A 14222-nucleotide genomic window follows, 5' to 3' on the forward strand; every position below is an offset into this window, starting at 1 on the left:
GCTTGGTACATTACAACCTCTTGATCTCTGTTGCTTTCAATCAACACCACAATTTAAATGTCTAATCCTAATTGATAAAGAATGTAATCAATAAAAGATCAATTTGTAAAAAATAAAAGTTCACTTAGGAATAAAATAAGAGGGACAGATTTCCATCTTCCATGGTAATACTGAAAGGATTGGGCCAAAAAGCAGAGAGAACATCTATCACCATGGTATTCCTCCTACACTGTGGGAATTCTCAACTAGGCTGTTGAACTGGTATTATGGCCCCTTTGCACTACTCTAGCAGCATAAAGCAACCAAAATATTGAATATACACAGAATATGGAAGATCATGTTGTTATGAAAAGTAATTATAAAAGTAAAGTGGGGGAGAACTATGCGAAGAAGGGAGAAAAAGTCATTGCTGTAATAGTTATGCAAATATTAGATGTGAGAGAGAAGTTCTCGTGAAGGGGACAGTGGAATACTCTGAAGTTAATTAGCCACTTTCTATTTATGGATCATAGAAACAGACAGGATAAAAGGTCATTTAATAAGAATCATGAACATTAAGCACGACAAGTTAAAATGAAGTCAGTCAAGACTCATTGTTCTTATATATGGAAGATAGTTTCTGAGGAAGTTTGTTAGAAGAATGAACAATTCAAAAAGAGAGTGAATATTGAAATACAAAAATAAAGTTAAAACTTAATTGGAAAAAAGAACTTTATTTATATTAAAATACCTTTTTTTTACCATAACTTAATGCCGAACACATTATCACCGAAATCTCACCAATATTGCTTTTTTCACTAACAAAATGATAATCAGGACACTTATTTGTTCTTGAACAAAATGGGAATAAGGACAATCTAGGAAATTACAGACCAGTCAGCTTAACTTCAGTGCCCAGAAAGTTAATGGAGCAAATAATTAAGCAATCAATTTGCAGACACCTAGAAGATAAGAAGGTGATAAGTAACAGTCAGCATGGATTTGTCAAGAACAAATCGTGTCAAACCAACCTAATAGCTTTCTTTGACAGGGTAACAATCCTTGTGGATGGGGGGAAGCAGTAGATGTGGTATATCTTGACTTTAATAAGGCTTTTGATACTTTCCCACATGACTGTCTCATAAACAAACTAGGGAAATATTATCTAGATGTAGCTACTATAAGATGGGTGCATAACTGATTGGAAAACCATTCCCAGAGAGTAGTTATCAGTAGTTCACAGTCAAGCTGGAAGGGCATATCAAGTAGGGTCCCACAGGGACCAATTCTGAGTCCAGTTCTGTTCAATATCTTCAAGATTTAGCTAATGGCATAGAAAGTACACATGTAAAGATTGCTGACAATATGTAGCTGGGAGGGGTTGCAAGTGCTTGGGAGGATAGGACTGTAATTTAAAATGATCTGGACAAACTGGAGAAATGGTCTAAAGTAAATAGGATGAAATTCAATAAGAACAAATGCAAAGTACTCCATTTAGGAAGAAACAAATCAGTTGCACACATACAAAATGGGAAATGACTGCCTAGGATGGAGTACTGCAGAAAGGAATCTGGGGGTCAAAGTGAATCACAAGCTAAATATGAGGCAAAAGTGTAACACTGTTGCAAAAAAAGCAAACATTCTTGGCTGCATTAGTAGGAGTGTTGTAAGCAAGACACAAGAAGTAATTATTCCATTCTACTCCGCACTGATTAGGCCTCAACTGGAGTATTGTGTTCTGGGCACCACATTTCAGGAAAGATGGGGACAAACTGGAGAATGTCCAGAGAAGAGCAGCAAAAATTATTAAAGGTCTAGAAAACATGACCTATGACAGAAAATTGAAAAAAAACCTGGGTTTGTTTAGTCGGGAGAAGAGAAGACTGAGGGGGGACATGATAACTATAAGGTGGATAGAAAGCTGGCTAGATTGTCGGGCTCAACGAGTAGCGATCAATGGCTCCATGTCTAGTTGGCAGCTGGTATCAAGTGGAGTGCCCCAAGGGTCGGTCCTGGGGCCGGTTTTGTTCTATATCTTCATAAATGATCTGGAGGATGGTGTGGATTGCACCCTCAGCAAGTTTGCAAATGACACTAAACTGGGAGGAGAGGTAGATACGCTGGAGAGTAGGGATAGGATACAGAGGGACCTAGACAAATTGGAGGATTGGGCCAAAAGAAATCTGATGAGGTTCAACAAGGACAAGTGCAGAGTCCTGCACTTAGGATAGAAGAATCCCATGCACCGCTACAGACTAGGGACCGAATGACTCGGCAGCAGTTCTGCAGAAAAGGACCTAGGGGTTACAGTGGACGAGAAGCTGGATATGAGTCAACAGTGTGCTCTTGTTGCCAAGAAGGCCAATGGCATTTTGGGATGTATAAGTAGGGGCATAGCGAGCAGATCGAGGGATGTGTTCGTTCCCCTCTATTCGACATTGGTGAGGCCTCATCTGGAGTACTGTGTCCAGTTTTGGGCCCCACACTACAAAAAGGATGTGGAAAAATTGAAAAGAGTCTAGAGGAGGGCAACAAAAATGATTAGGGAACTGGAACACATGACTTATGAGGAGAGGCTGAGGGAACTGGGGATGTTTAGTCTACAGAAGAGAAGAATGAGGGGGGATTTGATAGCTGCTTTCAACTACCTGAAAGGCGGTTCCAAAGTGGATGGCTCTAGACTGTTCTCAGTGGTAGCAGATGACAGAACAAGGAGTAATGGTCTCAAGTTGCAGTGGGGGAGATTTAGGTTGGATATTAGGGAAAAACTTTTTCACTAGGAGGGTGGTGAAGCACTGGAATGGGTTACCTAGGGAGGTGGTGGAATCTCCTTCCTTTGAGGTTTTTAAGGTCAGGTTTGACAAAGCCCTGGCTGGGATGATTTAATTGGGGATCGGTCCTGCTTTGAGCAGGGGGTTGGACTAGATGACCTCCTGAGGTCCCTTCCAACATTGATATTCTATGATAACAGTTTTCAAGTTCGTAAAAGGTTGTTACAAGGAAGAGAGAGAAAAATTGTTCTTCCTAACCTCTGAGGATAGGACAAGAAGCAATGGGCTTAAATTGCAGCAAGGGCAGTTTAGTTTGGACATTAAGAAAAACTTCCTAACTGTCAGGGTGCTTAAGCACTGGAATAAATTGCCCAGGGAGGTTGTGGAATCTCTGGAGATTGGAGATTTTTAAGAGCAGGTTGGACAAACACCTGTCAGGAATGGTCTAGATAATACTTAGTCCTGCCTTCAGTGCAGGGGACTGGACTAGAAGATCTCTTGAGGTCTGTTCCAGTTCTATAACTATAAAAAGTAGTCAGTTTCTGATACAGTGCTTACCATGGTTTGCCCTTTACTAAACTTGGAATTAAACCCTTTTCAGTATTCGTTCACCTGCACTGGTTTTCAAGAATGGATAGCTTTCTACTGTAAAAAAGGTCTTTGTCCAAAACATAGTATCTGTTTAAAATTGTTTTCATGTTTATTCTACTTGTGTCCCTTGGGATATCTTGCAAATCTCAAATAAATTGCTCATATTTGGATAGCACCTAAGTGACTCATTCATCATGAACACCTTGTTTCTTTCTCAAATACTGAATGATCAGGTTATACTAATGGTCTCTTCCAGAAACACGAAAAGCAGTTTAGTCACATTAGTCAGACTGGAACAATGCATTTCCCCACCTCTCTGGGATCAATTAGTGTTAAGGCATACATCTAAAGATGTTCTTTAATGAAACATGAAAATTATACACTGGTTTATTTTCCTATTAGTTGGGTTTAAAGCTTCTATTCACATTATTAATCATATCCTGCTCTTAAATCATTAGCCTAAGTCAACTCTCTATTATAAAACATAATGGATGCAAAGAACAGCATGTCAGTTCTGTCTAAGTCAAATGGACACATCAGCTTTGAATTTTGGAGGAGAATGGAAAATAAATCTTTATAATCACAAAGCTGAACCTATAAAACATCTTGCAGAGTTTGGAAATGAATTAAATGTGCATGTTTTTTTTTTTTCTGATAGCATGCATGGTTTGTTTCAACAGGTTGAAGAAATATCCATGATGCTTTCATTAAATAAGTAGTATGTTGTTTTCAGGGAAATAAGATTATGAAAGGGTAAATAAGATTTAGATGATCGTGGAACTTTCCAAATGTTTTGGAAGGAAACACAAGCTGTTGTTAAGTTTGAATTGGAAGCATCCTAACACTGGGCCAAATTCCCACTGGATTACAAGTGTGGGCACAATTCAGTGGTGGAATCTATTGGCAGTAAAGCTGAAGATTTTCATGTCAAGCAAAGGTGCTGAATTTTTTTCTTTCTTTTTGCCAGTTTCATAGAAATACAAGCATTCTGGCTTTTCAGCAGAATATTGTTATGCTGTCACATCAGAGTAAACATCTTCTCTTTGTGGGAATTGCAATGTGTATCGAATGTTAAATGTACGGAACGTGAGAAACTCACAATCCCCTAAAGCACAGTTCACTTGCATGGTTAGTTCTGTCCAAGATAAGATGACTGCCATTCATCTGTATTTCTCACATTCTGATGAGTAATTTCCAGTGCTAGTCAAATTTGTTTGAAGAAAATAAACACAAATCCAAATATTCAGTCATCTCAGCCTGCATGTACACTGAGTTTTCAAAAAATTGGATAAAAACAAAACAAACAAAAAATCAGAACATGTATTTGTCTATATGTGTGAAGTCATATTTGATTTAGTACTGTCTGAGGCAAAACAATTGTCATATTCTGTAACTAGCGATTTCACATTCTGTAACAGGTATGTAATAGTAGTTGTCATTAAAAAGTTAACATTTACTAATAGTAACACACTGTGGTATGATCTTGCAAAAACTTACACATATGCTTAGTATTACCCATCTGAATAATTCCATTCTCTTCAGTGGGATACTCATGTAAAATTAAATACATGCATAACTCTTTACAGAATTAGGGCCATACTGTGCTTATTTTTTATTCTAGCTATAGGAAAATACTAGGTAACTCAGATATCATTCTGTAGTTATTGTTGGCAAATGTTGACTTTTCAGTGGCAACCACTGTAATTCAGTTGTGTGTAGTACAATTTATGTCATTATCCATGATTGCTTTCAGACTTTGTCACTTATTTTGCAGTGTAGTCTACCAATTTCAAACATGCTTTTTATTCTTCCATACTGTTCTGCAGCAGAATGCTAGAATAATAACACAGGTGATGCCATTTCTATCCTGCTGTGAAGCTAACGTCCCTGGAATTCATATAGGAAGACAGCAAGCGTGTCAGATTTTTATTGTTTGGGTTAAAAATTACTTAAACATTGGTAAAATAGCTCAGCATTACAGTGGCCAAACTTGTGTTCAAAATCTATACATCAAACCTTATCAATGACTTAATTTGTGGACTGAAGAGCACAGTTAAAAGCTGAAAGCTCTGAAGTAGTGTGGTGTCTTTGATGAATAATGCAGGCATCAATAACAGGAGAAGAGGAAGAAAACTGGATGAGCTTGTCCAAAACACTTACTCTTCTGCTTTGATAGCATCAAATAACTCCCATTAATGCTAACTCACTTTCTTAGAGCCTATAGCTGGAAGGCCTGATGACCAGCTGGCCTGGTGCTCAGGTTGTGGCCTTACAGTTTCTGCTGACCTAGTCATCCCAGAGGGGACCCTGGCTGTGGCTTCATCACCCTCGTGTGCTCCAGTTGCTCCCCATGAGATTCTGCCATTACAGAAAAGCAGGGTGGCAAGGTAGAGGGACCCAGGCCCTCCCACTCCACTGGGTCCTGACCCACGACCCTAGGGGTTTATCAAAGTGCCCAGCCCAGTCATTGAGCTATCCCAAATTTTGTTTTCCCTCTGTCACTTTGTTCCAGTCTGGAGCTCCTCAGGTTTGGGCACCATCACAGGCTTAGCAGACTCTCCTTGGTCTCTTCGTGTACTGTTCAGCCAATCTCTCTTAGAGCTTTCAACTCCCAAGAAGAGGGGGTGGGAAATCCAAGTCCCTGATCCTAGAGTAGCCCTCACAAACTGTTGCCACTCCTGGCACAGCTCTCAGCATCATCCTCATTGCAGCTCCTTCCCCGTTTTCCTGGGTACCAGCATCCTTTTAAATTGTGTCCTGCACCTGCTGAGGGATGGGACATTCCCTAGACCAGTACTGCTCTATTCCCTGACTTGGTTCAGTGTGGGCCCCACATAGCCCATCAGAAACTGTCCCCTTCCATTTCAGAGTCACTGGTCTGCTTATGTTGACAGCCCCCCACCGCACCACCACCCCCATCTCAGGAAAAGAAATCTGCATTTTTATGATCTTTACCATTTGGCTGCAGTACTTGAAAGCAGTATGGTTGAGGGACATATACCACCACATGACTTGGTGGTTGTGGTCCTTCATGGATTGTAGCCATCGTAGGGACATGTGATCCATCACTAGCTGGGGTGGTTGGTCCCACAGGTTGCAATTCAAGGCATCATCAGCCAGTGTTAGCATTAGAGCCTCCCTCTCTATCACTGAATAGGCGGCTTCTCAGGGAAATAGCTACCTTCAAAGATATAGGACGGGATGCTCCTCTCCCTCTACTTCTTGTGATAGTACACATCCAAGACCAATGTCCGCCACATCCTTTTATAAAATAAAAGGTTTTGAAGAGTCTGGATGAAATAAAAAGGGTTCCTAGACCAGCTGTTTTTTTAACAGGTGGAAGGCTTTGTCGCTGGCCTTGGTCTGCCAGATCTTCCTGAGTGAGGTATCTTTTAGTACAGGGGTGGGCAAACTTTTTGGCCTGAAGGCCACATCTGGGTGGGGAAATTGCTTGCAGGGCCGGGGCAGGGGGTTGGGGTGCGGGGTGTGGGAGGGGGTGCGGTGTGCAGGAAGGGGCTCAGGGCAAGGGGTTGGGGCAGAGGAGGGGTGCGGGACATATGAGGGGACTCACGGAAGGGGGTTAGGGTGCAGGAGGGCTGTGGAGTGCAGGAGGAGGCTCAGGTCAGGGGGTTGAGGTGCAGGAGGGGTGCGGGATGCGGCAGGGGCCTCAAGGCAGGGAGTTGAGGTGTGGGGTGCAGGAGAGGTTCAGGCTCTGGCCTGGCACTGCTTAGCTGGAGCGGCTCTGGGGTGGCAGTGGCGTGCATTGAGGCCAGGGCAGGCTCCCTGCCTGCCTGCCCCAGCCCCGGCCCTGCACTATGCCACTCTGGGAAGTGGCCGGCACCACATCCCTGCACGGCCCCTGGGGGTGGGGCGGGATGCAGAGGGCTCCGCGTGTTTCCCTCGCCTGTGGGTACCTCCCCCGAAGCTCCCATTGGCCACGGTAACCCGTTCCTGGCCAATGGGAGCTTTGGGGGAGGTACCCACAGGCAAGAGCAGTGTGCGGAGCTCTCTGCCTCTCCACCCCCACCTCCACCCTCAGGGGCTGCAAGGACATGGTGTGGCCGCTTCCCGGAGCAGCACGGAGCCCCCGGTGGTGGCAATCCCGTGGGCCAGATCCAAAGCCACGAGGGGCTGGATCCGGCCCACGGGCCATAGTTTGCCTACCCCTGTTTTAGTAGGTCTGTTAAGGGTGCAGCTATTGTGGCAAAGTTGGTATGAACTGCCTATAATACCCACTAGCCACAGGAATAAGCATATTTGTTTCTTCATAGAAGGGATAGGGCATTCTGCCAAGGCTTTTACCTTCCCTACTAATGGGCATAAGCCTCCCCTGCCCACGGTATATCCCAGGTAGCTCACTTCCTGGTTGGCTAATCAACATTTAGCCAGGTTAGCTGTCAGCTTGGCCTCTTGGAGTGCCTGTAGGAGCTCTCTGAGTTGTTTTATGGGATAGTTAGAGGTCCAGCTGTAGATGACAATATTGTCAAAATAAGTGGCCACGTATTGACTATGTTGGCGCAATACGAGATCCATTAACCTCTGGAACATAAGCATGGCCCCAGGCAGCCGAAAGGGCATGATTCTAAACTGACGAGGACCATAAAGAAGGCTGTCTTTTTCCTGAATTTAGGGACAAGAAAGAATCTGCCAGTACCCTTTGGTTAGGTCAAGGGTGGATATGTACCTGGCAGCCTCCAGCCTCTCTAACAATTCATTAACCTACAGCATGGGATAGGTGTCGAACTAGAATATTGCATTCATTTTTTGAAAGTCTGTGCAGGGTTCTGTTTGGGCGAGAGCTCTTGGACTTCGCCACTCATTGTGTGACTCCTCAACAACTCTCATGGCCAACATGTTCTGTAGCTCTTGTCACACAGTCGGCCACAGATTTCTGGGTAATGGTCATAGACTTTCTGGCCAGATTCAGTCTCTATACAGTGGAACACTTGGTGCATCTGTCCTGCTGTTGCCAAAAGCATAGAGGGGGATGTGTTGATGAGTTTGTGTGTCTGTTGTTCCTGGTCAGGTTATAAGCCTTCCCCGATTGATACGGTCCCTGACTGGGGAACCATCATGGCACAGGAGCTGAGTTTAGTCTCAGAGGATAATGGGGTGATGAAGACCCCCTCTCATTCTTTCCACACTTTCCCTAAGTTGACATGATATATTTGGGTGGCTCTCCTCTTCCCAGCTGGCAAACTTTGTAGTCTACAGTCCTGACTATTCTTGCTATTTCAAAGCGCCCTTGCCAAGGGCCAACAGATTGGATTCAGAGGTAGATAGCAGAAGTAACAGTCAGTTCCCTGGTTGGAACTCTAGGATACAGGCCCCCTTGTTATTCTTCTTCTCCTGGTCTTGTTGTACCTTCAGCAATTTCTCCAGATCCTCCCACCTGGAGTATGGGAGTGGGTGGTACAATATTGACAGGAGACATTGTGACTGTAGAAAGCAGTGATGTTGACTGAGAGCTATATACTGACCTCCAAAATAGGACCCACCAGCTGACTCATGACTAGGAGAAGCATGAGAGGAATCTGGCTGCTCACCCCAAAGAGAAGCACACCACCCCAAGGAGGAACTCCATATGAGATTGTAGGGCTAAATCACTCCCTCAGCATCCTGGCTCACAGAACGAGGAAAGTGTGCAGGGACAACATGCTTCCCTCTCTTCCATGGGCATATCTCTTTCTCTACACTTGTTAGAATGATTCATGCCGCTGATGGCACCATGCTATACATAATAGGGCAGGACAGCCCACAAGCATGTGCTGAAGGGCCATGTTTCATTCACTTTCAGAGACAAAGAAAAAGGAAGAAATCAGAAAGTGATGAGAACTAAAGGGGGGGAGGGAAAAAGGGTGAACAGGGGTTGTCTAAAACCCTTCTTCTAGTGTTTAAAAATTAGTAATAGGGTGGCCATGGGGTCAGATCTTCTTACTCCTGTATTCTCGGTCTGCTCTGCAAGATCTGGCCTGCTGGCTTTTAGCTCCTGAGGTCTACAAGGACCCATCAATGGAAATAGAGGGAAGAAGATAAATAATCCATGAGAATCTAGGGGAAAGAAGAAACCCAGCCCCTCTTTTATAAGAATAGTGTTTTCTCAGAGTAGGGTGGATTGTCCCTTATAAATTTATGCTGTGTTTTTCCCATTCTTCCTCTAGTTAGGCAGCTGAAAAAAAGTAGAAACCTGCTCTGCCTGCTTTTGCCCAATTACCACTTGGTTTATAGAAAAAAGACAGGGACAAAGCCAATTGAAAATACAGAACTTAGCTGGTTATTGAATATTTGTTAATATCCAGCATACATAAAACAACTCTGATCTTTGTAACTGAAAATTAAAACTATCTCTCAGCCAAGTTCTGTGCTTGAACCAGCGTCTGGGAAAATCAGTATTTTGTCCTGCTGATAGAAGAGCTCCAAATTTATAATAAAGAAATACATTTTGAGCCTGTGGACCCAGGATCATAGTCCCTCAGTTTCCAGACCAGATGGGTTAGCAAGGATGGATGTTATTTAACCATGTTACTGAAAACTTGCTTTCATGTAGTTTCCTGTTACCTAACCCAGACAACAGCACTACTGTAAATTTCAAAGGGAGGCTGCTTCCTCGCTGTGAGGGGGCACTGAGAAGAGGACATCAACTTGGGAGTACATTGACATATCTCTGCAGAATGGTTGGAATATCTTGAGACTGGACTTGGTACCAATAACACTCCATGGTCTGTTACATGTGCCAATTTATGGCCTTCCTTTCATCAGGAGAAAATATGATTCAGGCTAAAGGCCTGCAGCGAGACTGAGATCCGGTGGGTCCCACCGGACCTACTGCCATAATAGCAGGAGTGGGATAAAATGTACTTAGTTGTGGGTGGGATTGGATGGGCAAAAAAACCAGAGTGCAGTAATTTTCAGGAAAACTCTAACATCTCCATCAGTTTGTCATAAATAGAATTTCAGCAATGTAAAACAAGCTAGAAAGAGATTTGATTTAACAGGAGTTAAAGTATTTTTACATGGTTTAAGCAAGATTTGTTTTATTCTTTTAGTGGTAAAAATTGTCTGAATTCTGTTTATAATATATTAACCAGTCTTTTTTTGTTTTTGTTTTTTTTAATAGCATGGAGGAATCAGTCTCATTTGTGGGATCTAAGGTTTTTGAAGTAGGGAGCAGGGTAAAAAATGCAAGAAACAACGCGAAAGCCAGTGGGAATGGGTATTGTGGGGCGGGACGGGAGCGGGATTAAAAAATGGAGTTCTAATTCAGGCATATAGAGGTTTTCAGGCATATAGAGGTTTTCATTTGCTTAGCAAATTAAACAGCCTGCTTGGAAAACAAAGTCTGCAAATTGTGTATAGCAGTAAACTTGCAACATGCAACATACAAGTTTTACAGAGAGTCGAATCTAGATCAGAGTTGCTGGTGCATGAAAATCAAATATGCCAGATTGTTGGTTTTATTAGTGAGACTTCATAGTTTTTCCAGGTTACCAAATTCAGTGAACAGGAACGACACACTGTTCAGGAGAAAATAAAACCATATGCAGCAGAAAATACAGATACAAAAGGGCATGTGTCGTACAAGGAAAGACCATATAGAACAACAAAACAATTATAAATACATAGAATGCTGGATAGTGTTATAGCTCTTTCTTTTTGGTAAAATGTTAGTGCTTGGGAAAGGTGCTTGATTCATAGCCCTGGAGAGTGAAGTCATTAATTTGTATACAGAACATGTGCAGCATGGTTTGCAACAAAACAAGATCCCCCTGTACTGCCTCACTAATGTGTCGCAAACATTATGGGATGAGTGTCTGTGTGTATGAGCTTTTGAGCTGTCTGCTGAGATTGCTAATTAGTGCCAATTATGACGGTGTAACGTTTTTATGGTATGGACATCTGTCCCGTCACACTGGAACTGGACTGATTCATCCTTGCATTTCGCACAGCCATATAACAAGTTCTAGATGGTAATGTATTCAAGTCACTGGGGACCTGCATTGCGTCCTAATCCTTCAACCCCCGCACAGCTCACTGACCTCAGTGTTTCTTCATATGGGCGAAGGTGTCCAGCGATGTGGTTCTCAGTGCAAGATTGAGTCATTGGATTGCAGCAGGTACCGATCGTGAAAGCCTTGACAACACAACTCTGAAAATTATGGGAGATTTCTGCAACCCTGGGATAAACAGGGTTCTGGCTGAACAGAAGAGCCATATATTTTTGAAAAAGCTACAATCCCTATGTACTTTGGAACATAGTGAAGAAGGGTTGGAGGCTGGTCATTCGGCTATAAAAATCGTGAGAGGCACAAAAGAGTCTGAATTAACTGAGACTTTTAGTTGACTGAATCTTGGTTAAATTGGGTTGAAGCATGTATCCTAATTACTAATCCTACTCCTGGGGGAATTCTGCACCAAAAAATTAAAAATTCTGCGCCAAAAAATAAAAATTCTGTGCACAATATTGCATATTTTATTTGTCAAAATAACACAATATAATCATGCCAGTTTCAGTTATTTTGATAATTTATTTCAAAATACCTGTCAGCGAGTATGTCTGTAACAATACAGGCAACAAAAAAGATTCAGGAAATGTTTTTAGATCAATAGATTCCTTACTAGGCATATTAATACAGAACTTTGAGTAATGAAAACTTCAATCTTTGACCAGGTTTTAGAGAGGTCAGACTTGAATAATGTACATAAACTGTCACATATTTTAAAAATAACCTGTTTTCTTAGAAAATGTACATCCACTCAGATCTTGAGTACAATCCTCATGAGTTCAGATGGGCCCAAATCAAACTGACAACTCCAAATAGCCTCAATATTTTGAGGAATTATTATCTAGATCCTAATCTGCATCTTAATTTTCTGACTTCCATAAAAGGTTTATCCTCTTATTATTATTGAAGCTTTCTGCTAAAAATAGGGTCCAATTCATAGTATGAAGAATTAACTAGTAACAAATATATTTTATTTTTTATTTTGTTCTTCACTTGTAAATAATAGGTCTTGTGTTTTTAATCCCTGGCTTGGATGTGCAAGGGAACTTCTGAGTCACAATGAAATATGGAATAAATAACAAGCTGCTGTGAATTATTGGGTTATAATTCCATGAAGAAGTTCTGGTAGTGTCATAAACCACAAAAGCGAAGCTTTATGTTTGTATAGTCATAAGAGTGACTGGCCTGAGTCAGCTGACCCGGGCCAGCTGTGGGTTGTTTATCCTTGTGCTGATGTACCCAAGGAGGTGAGTGGGTCTGGGGGCAGGGGCAGAAGGCATGGTGGAAGAATGGATTTGGGGAGAGCTGAGGAGGCAGAAGAATTAGTTGTGGATTGTCTCTCACTAGTTTTCAAGTCTGTCAATAAGGTATTTTCCAGGTTGCCTGCACGTGCTCCTCTGGTCCTGTATGTTACTTTATATTTGTGGATTTTATTCTTGCATCGTTTCCCTGCTCAGGATCTGACCTGTGCCTTCCAACATCTTCTCTCCTCTCTCCTTCAACTTTCCTAGGCTGCGACTTCCCATTTACCCCTGTGCTTGCCCACATATTTCCTTGGGTGCATGACTACCTGTCTACCTATTTCCCATCTAGCAAGCCATTCACTGCTGACCCTCCCCTGCTTCAAGTGCCTATGGCTTTGCTGTTGCCTTCTCCATCTCAAGGTTCCTAGTGCAGACTCCTTCTCACCTGTTCAGCAGACAAAAGCTGTGTCTCCCTTCCTGCTTTCCCTGCTACCTGTAAACTGGTGTGGCTGTCCTTCCACATCAGCCTCTAAGGAAGCCAGCCTCCTTGCAGTATGCTCTGCTAGAGTAGTCTCCAAGCGAAGAAAAATGGTGGGGGAATTAGTGGTTCTCAGTTGGCCTTAGCCTTCAAGTGGGGCGTGGCCATAAACAGTCTGGGCTCTGGCCTGCAACCAGAAAAAGCAGAAGAGGTTTATTTGCCCAGCATTTAAGCAGGGCAGGGTAGGAAACAGTCAAGGCTCTGGACTACAGTCAGGCAGAGTGATAGCAGAGCACCCAGCAGAGTCTATGGAGCTCCGGCAGGAGTGTCCGAGGAGCGCAGGCCTCCTGGTCTAAGGAGGGGGAGCACTGCTACCTCAGTGGTGGGGTTGCAGTGGGGACTTGGGCCCACCCAACTCCACCTCGTCCAGCCCAGGGCCCTAACAGTGGCGGAGTGGTCCACCACTGGGTCAGTGGGGATCCGCCCGCAACACGTTGATTTTGTATCAGGCCAGCTCTCAACCATACTGTTATCTGGTTTCCCTGGGCTGCTTCCTATTCTCCCCCTCAGGCATACTTGCATCCAGGGGTCACCTTCAGTCTCCCCAGGGTACACCGCCAAGGGTAGCAGTAGCAGCTCCTTAGCACTGGGAATGGCAGAACTCTCAGGAAGCTCACGCAAGCCCTCAGGGCAGCTGCGGTTCTCTTTGGCGTCCTGCTCCAGCAGCAGGGAAGATGTGTCTGTCTTCTTTGGCAGCTCCTCCTTAACTGAATTGCTAGGCAGGCCTTTTATACTTCCTCTTCCTGTCCCTCTCCTCCGCTTTCAGCGTGCAGGATGTGGTCCTCCTAGCTTCGCCCATCGGGTGGCTTGTGGCTTTCCCTCTGCGTCCACCTCTGAGGGAGGACATTCCTCCTTGTTACATACCACATTGACTGTTCCCTACCATTCTAGTGGCTCCTACTTCACTTCCTCTTTTTCATATATTACTAATAACAGAACAATTTCCCCTGCGTGTCTGGTAGCTACTTTTGGGCCAGCCGTTTCAACCATTGAGAGTGGCTGAATCTTGTAAATCATGGCTGTGACAACTCACTTATAATTATGGATGACGGATGGTCATAGTTCAGGCATGAAGCACCGTAAATCACAGTTTGTA

At 43.4% G+C, this 14222-nt stretch overlaps 1 protein-coding gene across 3 annotated transcripts in view; it reads left to right on the forward strand.

Annotated features, from left to right (window-relative positions):
• The window catches only part of SPAG16 (sperm associated antigen 16), a 722158-nt gene that overhangs the window by 481948 nt on the left and 225988 nt on the right, over positions 1–14222 (forward strand). The window lies entirely within an intron of this gene.

The sequence above is a fragment of the Lepidochelys kempii genome, chromosome 11, assembly GCF_965140265.1.
Source record: "Lepidochelys kempii isolate rLepKem1 chromosome 11, rLepKem1.hap2, whole genome shotgun sequence".
Taxonomy (NCBI): domain Eukaryota; kingdom Metazoa; phylum Chordata; order Testudines; family Cheloniidae; genus Lepidochelys; species Lepidochelys kempii.